Source organism: Cyprinus carpio, chromosome B13 (genome assembly GCF_018340385.1).
Source record: "Cyprinus carpio isolate SPL01 chromosome B13, ASM1834038v1, whole genome shotgun sequence".
Classification (NCBI taxonomy): domain Eukaryota; kingdom Metazoa; phylum Chordata; class Actinopteri; order Cypriniformes; family Cyprinidae; genus Cyprinus; species Cyprinus carpio.
This window is the reverse complement of record NC_056609.1, coordinates 10,179,572-10,192,552: the sequence shown is the minus strand read 5'-3', so window position 1 is coordinate 10,192,552 and position 12,981 is coordinate 10,179,572. Positions and strand designations below refer to the sequence as shown.

The window sequence follows — 12,981 nt, the reverse complement described above, 5'->3', positions numbered from 1 at the left end:
AGAAAGATATTTTCATTATGTTTTTTATGTATATTTATGTATATTTTGGTATAAGAATAGCTCAATGCACTTAGTCTTAATAAATACGATTTTTTTAGGTGTTCACAGTTCAGCACCGTACGTTAGTCACGTACATTATCCTAGAAGCCTATATTGATGAAGGTTTTGATAGTTAAGAAAAGTAATTTGGTGGAGTATTTTATGATAGATGTCATGCAACACTTGAAGTCAAACAATACTGCCCTCATTGGGCAACATTGTTGAATGTGGATATGAACTTTCTGTGTTTTTCGAAAGGTTCTGCATTTTTATTTTATTTAGTGGGTATATGCTACCCATGTTAGCAAACAACTTTTCCTTTCCAATACGTTTGAAACGCTACCGTAGTACTGACGCGGATTGTAGGCTACATTTCTGTCAGAATCACCCGTTACTTCTTCAGTTGCGATCTAACAATAAATATCTGTTTGGAAACGGCATTGCTTATTAATTGTCTTCAACGAACTGCGTTATTGGAGCACTTGTAGGTTGTCACAAGAGAAAAACAAGCCTGTGTTTATGAACTCTGAGCGCCTCCGTCTTGAGGACACCACTCTTTCGTCATCACTGAAACTCAACCAACCCTGTTTGGACGTGACGTCACCGAAGTCCCGCCCCATTTTGAACGCTAACAGGAGAATATTAATGTTACGGCTACGATGATAGCCATTCTAATTGGCTTTTTAGTGTATTACTGGCAATCTTAAAAGTATGCCACTGACGTGTGCTTGTTTCCAAATTAACGACACTTTTAAATCCACGGGAAGTAAGGTCCCAGACTCAGAAGATCATTGGCTGAAACAGCTGTCAGTTGACAGGAAATATCACGGTAGTGTGCGCCTGCACCATTTCCACGTCAGTGAATTTGCCTGTGGAGGAGATTACCTACCGGCGACAGAAGATCTGTCTAGTGCTTTCACAGAAAAACAGCAGGGCATGACAACACTACGTGGAACTGTCTAAAATGTAAGCCTTTATTCAAGCATTGTTATAGATCTGAAAGCGTTTGGTAGCCTGCTAAACTAGTTAGCCGAAACGAGTAGAAATGAATCTGAACGCCATTTTGGATTCTCTGCCTTAGCAGCAGTGTTTTTTCATGTTTTTCTCAGCTGATAGACGCATACACGCAGAAAGAGGAGCAAGCTCTCATAAAACACAACGAGGGGGCCACGAGGTCACGTCTAACACGTTTATTTGCGCTGGTTAGCAGCTGTAGTTAGTAAGACAAACCGCTTGCTAGCTTGTTGACAGGTTGGTTAGCTGCTTCATCAGCTTTGCTGTTTATTCACAAGTCTTTTGGTGTCTTCATTCATAGTCGCATCTCGAAGTAGATGATACGCGGACGACAGGTGAAGATATATGTTCACAGTGTGATTTATAGGTCGCTTAGCATGTTATATTTTGTCATTGCCAGAAGCTAAGCTTATTGGCCTGATTCACTGATCAGTTCAACTGTAATCAATTCACACACTCCTCATCAGCCTTTGTACACAGACAGAGACTGTGGAAAGATTGTTTGTAATGAAAGGATGCTGGTGTTGTGAATGCTGTTGGAGATGCCCGAGGCTGTCGTGAAGAAGTGACTGTCTGCAGCATCATGATGCCGGTGTCAGTACATCTTCACTGAATGACCCAGGCCCTCTCGCTGGATGTTCTGCTTGCGACAGAGCAAACTATGTGTGCTCCATTAGATTTGGGTTGATGTTCATGCACAGATGTTTGACTTCAGAGTGTAATTGTCACCCAAACTTGGCTTCAGTATGTGTAGGTCTAGAGGAGGATGCTGCATGTAGGCTGTGAACTACACTTAACCCTGTAAAGCCTGACAAATAAAATAAGTCAGAATAAAATCTTTTTTTTATTTGACAAAAAAAGAAAGAAAAACATCTTAAAAATAAGATTAAATTCTGATTGCTTGTAAATAAGTGAGATTTTTAAAAGTATTGCTGACTATTTGCATAAAATGCATAAATGTCAGGCATGACTCTATATCTCCCATTAATGTTTCTTATTATGTTATTAAGTTTTATGATCAAAGCTGTGTAGGGAGGCAAAATAATCAAATCAACTATAGTTGTTTCAGTCCATTGCTTCAGTAAGTATTCATCTTGAAATATTACTAACAATATAAAAGTTATTCTTATTTTTACTTTATAAACATCAATTAGACTCATGTTGGGGGATGTTTTTCGTGGTTGTACTAAAAGGCCTGTTACTTGCTGAAAAAGTATACACTATTAGGCTAAACGACAAAAGACTAGTAGCTTGTGTGCAGCAGTTGTACTCTGACCCCTTGTTAATAATTTAGAGGCTTGAGAAATTTTTATTTCTAGAATATCATATGATCCTGTGGACTTTAGGGTTAAAAAAGAACCCTTTAAAACCTGTTTTATACTTTCCGAATGCACATCAGTTATTTTAGGTGAATGCTTTCGTTTGTTATTATATCTAGATTTAATAATGCCATGGCTTAGTTTCACTCTTCCAGAACATGAGCCAAATGTTTGTCTTTTTGCAAAAACAGATAGATTTTTTATGTGTGTTGGGACTACTTTCTGAAGTTGCTATATAAATAAATTTTCTTGTCTTAAAGCCTCCTAGTTTTATGTATCGTCTGTATTTTTATTTTATTTTTAGGTGTTCACATATTTTATAACATTATAGTTTTTTTGAGAGATGTATCCTTGCATCAACACGTCCTTCAAAAACATTGTCACTTCTGTTATGCCTGTCTTGCCCCCACAAGGCACTATCTCGAATAATGAAATCTGAGCTGCTACTACCTGTCTGCTGCTTTGTCTGATGCTTTGCACAGAGATTACCTCCAGCTTTAAGCTCTGCTTTATAACCTGTTGTCTAGTTGAGCTGTTTGACTAGGAGGATCATATATAATGTGCATATGTCCTTCTTGGCCTCATAAATATGATTATATGCATAATGTTGACTTGTAACGTGTGTTTTCATTTTGTTATAATTTATTTGTTTGTTGTTGATTTTGTACTTGAATATATACATCGTTCAAGGAGAGATTTCTGTTGTCGTTGCTGCTATCAAGAGGAACTCTAGATGGAGTACCCATACTCCTTTGGTAAGTTGTCCAATTTAGTTTTATTATAGGAACATAGTAGTTGTCTGAATTGCATGGTCTGATGACGTCACACGTTTGATATTTAAAATTATATTTAATGGCCACTTTATGACCATATGTTCCTCATAATTCTTTCATATTTAAATTTGGGATGCACTGAAATTGATAAGCCAATAATTATTTTCATGTTATGGCTGATATTAAAATTCTATACCATTTTGTCTTAAAGAAAGTAAAACTAAAACATCAAGTGATAACAGGAGAAATTAGCATGCATTATTGAATATCCAAAATCAACCTTTATAGAATATCAAATCACTGATTAATGGAAAATCTGTAATATTGGCAAATACTTGATATGGTATTCAAACGTAATCATGCATCCCATATTTAAATAACATTGTTCGAGAAATCATAACGTGCCAAATTGTCACTACCTAGAATGATGATTTCTCTCTCTCTCTCTCTCTTTTTTTTTTCTTCTCCACAGGATGAAGAACAGGACCCACTACTCAACAGCTTCAGCCACTTGAAAGAGACCCTTAATTACATAAAAGGTTAGACATGATCAAATTCAGGATTACAGTAGATAAGTTATTAACTAAGTTATTGAACAAGGTGTTTGGACAGCTTTCTGTCATTTTGTAGTCCATTTATCTAGCTTCTTAATTGCATAATAGCAACTGTTGAAATGCTCTTTTCTCCATCAGTCTAATTAATACAGATTTGGTTAATAGAAGTAAAAAAAAAAAGCTCAAACAAAAGGAAAAGCTGCATTCTGCCAAAGATCCATTTCTTTTCCTTAATTTGAGACTAGAATGAAGCACGTCAGGCAGGATCAAACTAAACAGACTCATTCAGCATTCGCAAAAGTGCTTCTTTCCTGCTACAGAACCAAAGCATATTTAACCAGGTGTATGCTAAATTTCCTCTGAGGAAAGGGATGGCCTTTTCAAATCAGTCAATATTATCTTTCTCCGTGTCTTACTATTGGGCTCTTATATGGCACCTCATAATGTTTGGGGTCCCATTGAAACTATGTCAGTGTTTGTTCAATCAAGTTATACAAATGCCTCTTAATGAATAGGACCGCTAAGGTAAATGTTATGCTGTGTTTTTATGTAATTGTTCCTCTGTTCAAAAAGAAATGAAAATTCTTTCTTACTGTGATGCTCTTTAACTTAAAGCGGTATTGTAATCATTTTATAACTGATCTTGAATGAAAATTCCTGATTTATTTTACTGTTAAAATAATAATTTTATTATGTCATGACAGCTATTTGAAGGCGACTTTTGAAGACATAGTGAATCCCCAAATAAGCTGAGAGAACTTTTCCACAATTCCAGTTATATTTTACTATAAATTGCTCACTTATGACCACGACAGTGACACCTATGGTTTGTTTACAGAATTACAGTAGAATCTTAAGGGCTTAGGAGTTCAAGGAACTTTAATGAGTGTGATGACTGATTAAAACAAGCCCTTTAAGACTGTCTTTTGGGTAAGAGGGGCACAAACTCTCTTGGCTAACATGACTTCCCTTTGGTAGCTGAAAGTCCTGCTGAGCACGCCAGTCTGATTCATCATAGTGAATTTCAGTGTGTATTAATGGAGGGGTGTGAGTTGATGAGATGTGCAGCAGCTCTCTACTCTGTCTGCATGTCGTCATGCCTCTGTAATGGAAGCCCTGGACAGGGAGTCCTCTCTCTGGAGAATAGTGCTGCTCTGAGATGGACAGGAGCGGCTGTGTCTGGACACAGGGAGAAATCTGCCAAACTCCCCCTCTGACCCGCAGCAAAGGCCTTGTTAGTTCTCTTGCGCTGTTGAGAAAGTGTTGACTTTCATTCACCTACTTCATAGCCCTGCATATATGATGCTTGTTTTCCAAGCCTAGGTACACTACCGTTCAAAAGTTTGGGGTCAGGAAGATCTCTTATGTTCACAAAGGCTGCATTTATTTGATAAAAAGCAAAAATATCTTAAAAAATTATTACAATGTAAAATAACTGTTTTACATTTTAATGCATCTTAAAATTTAAATAGTTTTCTTTTTCATTACTTTAGTGTCACATGATCCTTTAGAAATCTTTTCAATATATATATTTCTTATTATTATCAATGTTGAAAACAGTTGTGCTGGTTAATATTTCTGTGGAAACCAAGAGTCATGATGAATAGGAAGTTTAACAGCATTTATTTTATCATAAATGTCTTTGATCAGTTTGCTGAATACAAGATATATATATAAAAAGCAACTTACTGACCCCAAACTTTTGAATAGTACTCTTGGATGCACAATAAGGGGTCAAGTTATTTCTGGAAGTATTAAAAACATTCATTTGATTTACAGACTTTACCTTACTGCTTTGTTTTACTATTTGTATCTTAATAATCAATTCAAATGATTCAAGAGAGTAAGTGCTTAGTGAGTGTGCATAACTATTGTTTAATGCATTTTCAAGAATGATAAAGTAAGTTGAACTGTGGTCATATTATATTGCCAGTGTTTTGCTCATTGTACTGTGAATTACATTTATATGTGTATCTCTTAAATGGTGTTGGATGGACTTTTGTAGCCCAGCTGTCTTCTTAATGAAAGCCTAGTAATTCCATTCACATTGTGGCCATTTTATCTTAGCCAACAACAAAAGATACCGCTGAAGGAAATGTGGATTAGCCCCAAAGGTTTACTAGCCACTTTCGCTGGCTTGATAAAGGTTTCATTCTCCTTCCTCTGCACCAGCCGTTTGATTGGCAGGCACATGTGCCGTATGGCGGCAGAGTGCAGCTGGAAGTATATCATCTGCAGTTTAGTTTGGGTAAATATAGCAGAGAGGCTTGTCAACCAGAGAGATAGATTGTTCTGGGAAAGGAAGTGTTGTCTCTCGTTCCACAAAAAAAGTGTTCTCTTCTTGAATAAGGCCATTTTTGTATTTATGAAACAGAGTTTCCTGAATTTAGGATGTCAGAAACATGAGTTCATGCTACCTCACCTACACATGCAGTACACCTGGTTCAAGCAGTTAGTGGGGTTTTTGTAAAATGTGCTAAACAAGACTAACATTTTTTTTTCCCCCCAACAAATTGGAATTGCATGTTGGCAAAATTCTTTTTGCAGATTAAATGGAAATTAAATGGAAACTGGCTTTCTATTTCAACAGGAACATAGGTTACATTTTGTTATAGATGCCACAAGTACCTTACTTTTTTTTAAGGACGTACTGAAGTCATTGCTGAGTTTTCGATTTGTCTCGTCTTGGAATCTTAAGCATGAAGGTGGTGACAGCAATGATCTATTTCATTTGGTGTTATTTGCACAAGACTCATGGAGTGAGCTGCGCTTAGTTGCTGATAAGCAGGCCATGGCTGATTCTGCAGACTTTAGCATTTTCTGCCCTAATTTTGGGGAAAGTTATGTTGTAAAATATGTTAAAGGGACATGTTGCTTAAAGAAGTAATTTAAATTGTGTAATTTCCTCTCCCTCTTGTTGTTCTAAACCTGTTTGACTGACTTTATTCTGTAAAAAAATAAGATTTTTACAATGTCTCAGCCAGGGTTTGTCTGTACAATGAGAGCTGGTTCGGTCCAATGTGTAAAGGAAGTCATACAGAAAGTATTTTGCTCTTAAAGATAGCTGAAAGCATTTGCAGATGAGTCCAAATATGTTTATATGTTCTCTAAGTTTTAATAGAAAATGGATCAAATTATGTTAGCCTTTTTTTGGGCAATATTTAGAATAAGCGTAAATGACAATAGCCCTCTGTAGGCAGCAGAAGCCACTCGGATGTTCTTGTTAATCCTGAACCCCTCTGGAATTACAAACAAGCATCTTGGGGTGACAAACGAATGCCAGTGTTTTTCCGTCATCAGCTTTAAGACTCTCCTTTTTTGAAATCCAAAAACACACTGGTGTTGGAGAAATGAGCTTTAGATCTTGCGTCTAGCTTGTTGGACAAGTGCTCGATGGATCTGTTGGTTTTGTAAGGGAGATATTCTAGCTCTGATACGTGGTCTGTTAAACATCAGATTGAGAACTGGGATTCAGTCTGGGGTCAAGTAATTCTCTGGGATATTTTTGATATCCCAGAGAATGAAGATGTCTCACCTGCTCATAGTATTCACTTTTTATACACTAGTCAGCCTGAGCCTTAGTCCTTTAAAGCTTTGAATCTTCCTCCAGCCCTCCCCCTCCCTTCACGTCAAAGGTCAGGTTTTTTGACAAGTCTGCAGAGGAAGCCGACAGACTAAATCCTCTCATTTTTATTCATACAAATACAGGTTTAAAGATGCCACCCAGTAGATCCAATACCAGAGCTTTGTTTGATTGACAACTCTCTCACTTAGCCTGTACTCCTAGCCTTTCCCCTCGTTTGGTTTTCAGGTACTAAAGAAATTCCTCTTCTAATAGGTCAGACCACTCCATCCGATGATTGGATAGCGTCTGAGTTTTGTAGTAAACATCACAGTGATACTTTGATCGCTGGTTCTTTTGAGGCACTTTCTGCAATCTCTTCATCACCTGAACAAAGGACTGTGGATCAATTCTTTGACTGTGTCTTCTTGATTAAGAAATTTGCCATGCCTTTGACAGGTCCTGAGTACAGTATTTGCAAATTCTTGTCTCCATACATATGTATATTTGAAACTATACTTGACATCTCAACCTGCACATATGTTAAATCTTTTCTGCTTTAATGGTTGAGAGCATTTCCTCAGTCTTAACACACGCATGTAAAGTGAACTATAGCTCAAGGTCAAGTGTGATCTGTCTCTGGCTCACAGCTGCGCCTATGTGCTGGCGTCCCAACAAGGGTTTCTCCCGGGGCACATGGGAATATCCTGTTCCTCTGAGGACCTATGGACACTGCCATTTGATATGTGCATGTATATCATACCTAGATGATCTGTTAGAATGTGCACAGAAAAGAGCAGTGTCCTAAATCAGATCAGACTGACACAAATGCAAATATATTTACATACCACAACAAATGGAGCAAATAAATTCCCTATTCCCTTCAAGGGAAGGGAGAAGAAAGAAAACACAAGGGTCTGCCACTCATGTCCTTGGTAACATCATCTGAGATTGCAAACAAATAGAAAGTAGAGTGTGAGTGTTCTCAATATCAATGTGATGAATGCTTCTACAGAGATGTCACTTAGATTTAAAGTTACAGAATATTATAGACAGAAAGAAAAGTAATGACTCTTAGGACAGATATTAAGAAATACATTAATTGTATTATTTCTTTACAACATGTTCCGTTTTTTTATTTCTTTTTCTTCATTTGAGTTGATTAAGCTGGTAATGTAGTCAGCCTCACTGAAGGATGGGTCACAATGATAGGCAAGTTGACAAGTCGTGTCAACAGTAATTGGTCACTGGAGCAGCCTTGATATTTGCCTCATGCTGACATTGCACCATATTGTGATGCATACGTAATATCCAAATTATTATCGTTAACCTCTAATGCTAAGCTGAAGGTTTAAAGGCAGGGTTACTGTCCCGATGTGAATGTCAGAGAGATGAGATGACCTAACCTGGTGAATAGTGAGAGGTTCACTGGAAGGAATTTACAACTGCTGTCCCCTGAGGAGAGAGGCCTCCTTCCATTACGCCCAATCTCCCATCCTAGGTTTCCATCAAAAACAATTCTGGACTCTCCCTGGCTCCTCTTCTCCACATTGATCTCATGTCCTAATGAGAGATAAGAAGAGAACACTTGCTAATGCTTTAACCTTGTAACTAATACCACACATGTCTGATTTCTTTTTGTTGATGATGCCTAAATAATTGTCATGAGTACATTTTTTTTTAATAATTATTAGTGCTGTCACAATTAGCGTGTTAACGCATGCTATATATATATATGTTAATCAAAGGACAAAAGAAAAAAGAGGAAATCGATATAACTTTTGTAACTTTTAGGATTCATCTATATTTAGAATTTAGTGTTTAATAACTTTATACAATTTCTGTTATCCTACTTGCTGAAGGGCACAGGTAGCTATATATGAAATTTATTATAATGGGTTTATGTGAAGATTTGTTTGTTTTAAAGTCACTTTAAGTCTAGTAACTGTTGAAATTGATAGCTTTTAATTATACTGTAATGTTAAATGGCTATTAGGGATGTCAAATTCCGATTATTTCCATGATCGATCGTCGTTTAAATTAACGATCAATTAATCGATTAATCGTTAACCATAATGCTGCAAAATGCGTCTATTGCAGGCACGCAGTCACCGGCATGACAGGACGTGGAAAAGCCACACACACACACACACACACACACAAAAGCACACAAAGATTTCGCACTTGAATTAAAGGGGTTTTAGTCTGAATAAAATGCTAGTAGCAGGATTCTATAATGAATATATGTGATTATGTTGATTTCATAAAATGAAAGAGAGCGCCATACTTTTGAGGTAGCCTAATTTTACTTTGTTGACTGTTTCCTATCCCGCACGGAGACCGATGAACGCGCCTCTTTAAATGGTTTGGTGGTGCTCGTTGTTGTATTTTAAAACACAATTGCAATGTTTTCAACTGACATTATGGAAATTAAAATAAAATCATCCCAAACGTAACTGTGGCGCTTGTGTGACTGCGCTGCACATTAAGTGAACCGCTTTCATCGGCGCTGCTGCACCAAAACAGACTGTTGCTCACATTAATTTGATCCTGCTGGATTCTGTCCTAGAAAGTGTCAGATTTTTTTATTTTTGCATTCCGGTAGGCCTATTTGTTTTCAAAAATCCGGCATACAGTGCATTAGATAGTGACAGTGCGCGCGTGCAGACGAGGACGAGCGAGCGCGTGTTTGGCTAGATTTATTTGGAGGTTATTGCTCATGTGTCATTCGGCAAAAAATCCAAATGTTTCCATATTCGCAATGTATTTGAATGTTAAACTATTATTTATAATGTAACGCATTCACATATAGACGGGAAAAGATCATCCTCTTCATATGAGCAAAAACGTCATTCATAACAGCAAAGTGGACCGGTATACTTCGGTCTATTTAAACTGACCAGTGTAACCTTTTATATGTTTAGTTGACTATTTTATTTTGATAATGAACTGCGATGTAAGTTTGAATCGCTAGAATATACATGTGCAGCAGGCTCCGGCGCGATCGAAACAGCTGAGACATAAAAAAAAAAACATTTTCCGCAAAAGTGTTTACTTTCTTTTGTGCGCACATACAATAAAAACAGAAGATTTGTGCTCTTGTAAAATAAAGCAAACAAACAGAATGCGTTGTCATCCTTTTTTTCCGTGAGCTTATGGAGCGCAGTCGGATATATTTCGCATATATTAAAAAAAAAAAAAAATACAATTATGAAAACAAATAACAAATTATTTTTGTTTTTTGCTTATTATTTGTTTTGGATTTTCCTTAAAGCATCCAATTTTGTCCCAGGGCTTGAGAACCTGTGCCCTATGGAGGTCCATGCAGAAACTAGTGAACGATGCTCGGCGTCACCGTTTAGTGAAATCAGTGAATGCTCCGGGAAAACGTATTGTCAGTGTCGGTCACAGCGCCTATTAATCGATGTTTTGAATCCAGCAATTATTTATTTACAAATAATAAGCTCTGATTATGACAAGTGTGGTATAAAAGCTTTGTTTATTAGAGGAATAATAGGAAATGTTAGATCGCGAGCATGCCTCTGGATGCCGTTTGAGCCCACACCCTTTATTTACATGGCTTTGTTCTGGTTTGCTATCTCACGACCAATTCGTACGTATTTTACGAGGTGGCTAATTCGTACGAATTTGTACGACCTCACTCGTACGATTTCATACGATTTGCCTAGACCCCAGTGACGGGTAGGTTTAGGGGCGGGGTTTGGTGTAGATAATTCGTACAAATTCATACGAATGTGCAACTCGTAAAATACGTACGATTTGGCAAAAATCGTATGAATTTGTACGAGTATGAATTAGCCACCTCGTAAAATATGTACGAATTGCCGTGAGATCGGGCAGTCTGTGCATCTAGTTTAGTAGGTTTGTTTTGTTAACTTTCACTATTAATCACTGTTTTCGCATCTTTTACTGTGGTAAACATGGGAAGGGAAATTAAAGATTTCATGAATTAAGAATTCGTTCGATTTATTAACTTATTCCCTTATTTCAGTTAAATCATGGGTTATTTAGGGAACAAAATTAATGAAACATGGACAATTGCCACAAATTAATAAGTCGTAGGAACGAATTAACAAGTTGAAACAGTCTGATGAAATGACTTAGTTAATACATTTCTATTGCTTTTCATGCTGAAGAACTTTTATGTTGTTTCTATTTTAATGTACTTCAAAGTTTAAATCACATTTAAAGCTTAATTTGTACATTGTGAATGAATGTTGATGCCTTTATATACCTTCACCATTACTCAGAGCCTCTTGCACGTGTTCTGCGCATGAGCCGCACGCAGCCCAACATTAAATCGGTTAACCGACCATCGACAGCCTTAATCGATTGCATCTCTTATCGACAATTAATCGATCATCGATTAATCGTTGACATCCCTAATGGCTATAGTCGATGGTTAAATATTTAGGGGAAAAAACAGACATCAGTAGTATTGGTATCAGTGATGCTTGCCTCCAGTAATAAAAAAAGATGCCATTAAACAAATATTTAAAATATAATGCCTTTGTTTTTACATTAATTTGAAGATTGAATGTGAAATTATTGCAGTGTTAAAGTATATTTGAAAACTGATACAGATACTACTGATGTCTGTTTTTTCCCCTAAATATTTAACCATCGACTATAGCCATTTAACATTACAGTATAATTGAGCGCTATCAGTTTCAACAGTTATTAGACTTCAAGTGACCTTAAAACAATCTTCACATGATTTAAAAAGTGTTCATTAGTATTTTATTTAATCGATTAATGGCACTAATCATTATGTATTATAAATTGAGAAACCTCACTCAACCTCACTTTTAGGGTTGGGTATCGTTTGAATTTTATCGATTCCGATTCTGCTTATCGATTCCGATTCTTATCGATTCCTAGTTTTGATTCCAATAAGATAAAAAATCCAATATAAAAAAAAAATTAATTCAAACATTTAGATGTCAAACATGTATTCTGTCTTTTTACAAAGCATTCTGTTGCAGCTGAATAACTTGGGCAAAAATCAGCAGCCTACAAAACACTGCAAGAGTGCTGTGCTTTAAAAAAGTAGATTAATATAAATTTCAAATATTAAAGTGTTAAAGACAGTTAAACAGTCAGTAATAAGATAGGAACAAACAAATCAATTGGCAATATCATAAATACAACTAAACAAAATTTCAGGTACAGAAACTGTAAAAGTTTAAAAACACTGCATAGTTTTCTTTTTATAAATAAAATAAAGATTAATCAATTAAAGTTATTAAATATATTCAGTCAAGATCATTGAATGATTTTCTTTTGTTCTTTGATTAACATTAATGACAGGCAGCACGTTTATTAGGCTGTTGTCTCTGTAAGCAAAAATACTGTACGTGTGTTTTCTTTCTCATCTGTTTACGTTCACGTAAGACAAAAACGGCTGTGTTAATGATGATATACTGATGTAGTTTTCTGTATATTGGTCGACAAATATGAAAGAAGTCAGTTTCGGCTCGGAACAACCTTTTCTACAGTGGAAATACACGGAACGGTCCGAGAACGGACACAAACCGGGAACCCGCAGCGTGACCGCCGACCGCTGCTCTCTGTGCATGCGCTTGCGCTTCATGTGCCCTGCGCACAAACAGGGTGCAAATTCTTTCCGTTCCTGCACTTAATCGTTTTTAATCAAATTGAAATGCGAATACAGGAATTGTTAAGCAGAATTGAAATGC

The 12,981-nt window shown here is 36.6% G+C and overlaps 1 protein-coding gene across 1 annotated transcript in view; it reads left to right on the top strand.

Moving 5' to 3' along the window:
• The first annotated feature begins 3,037 nt into the window (after positions 1-3,037).
• LOC109101265 (Golgi-specific brefeldin A-resistance guanine nucleotide exchange factor 1-like) overlaps positions 3,038-12,981 on the top strand; it is a 72,465-nt gene continuing 62,521 nt past the window's right edge. Inside the window, exons 1-2 of the mRNA XM_042736429.1 lie at positions 3,038-3,127; positions 3,618-3,684. The gene's annotated coding sequence lies outside the window, so the exon portion shown is untranslated. The remainder of the gene's footprint in view (positions 3,128-3,617; positions 3,685-12,981) is intronic.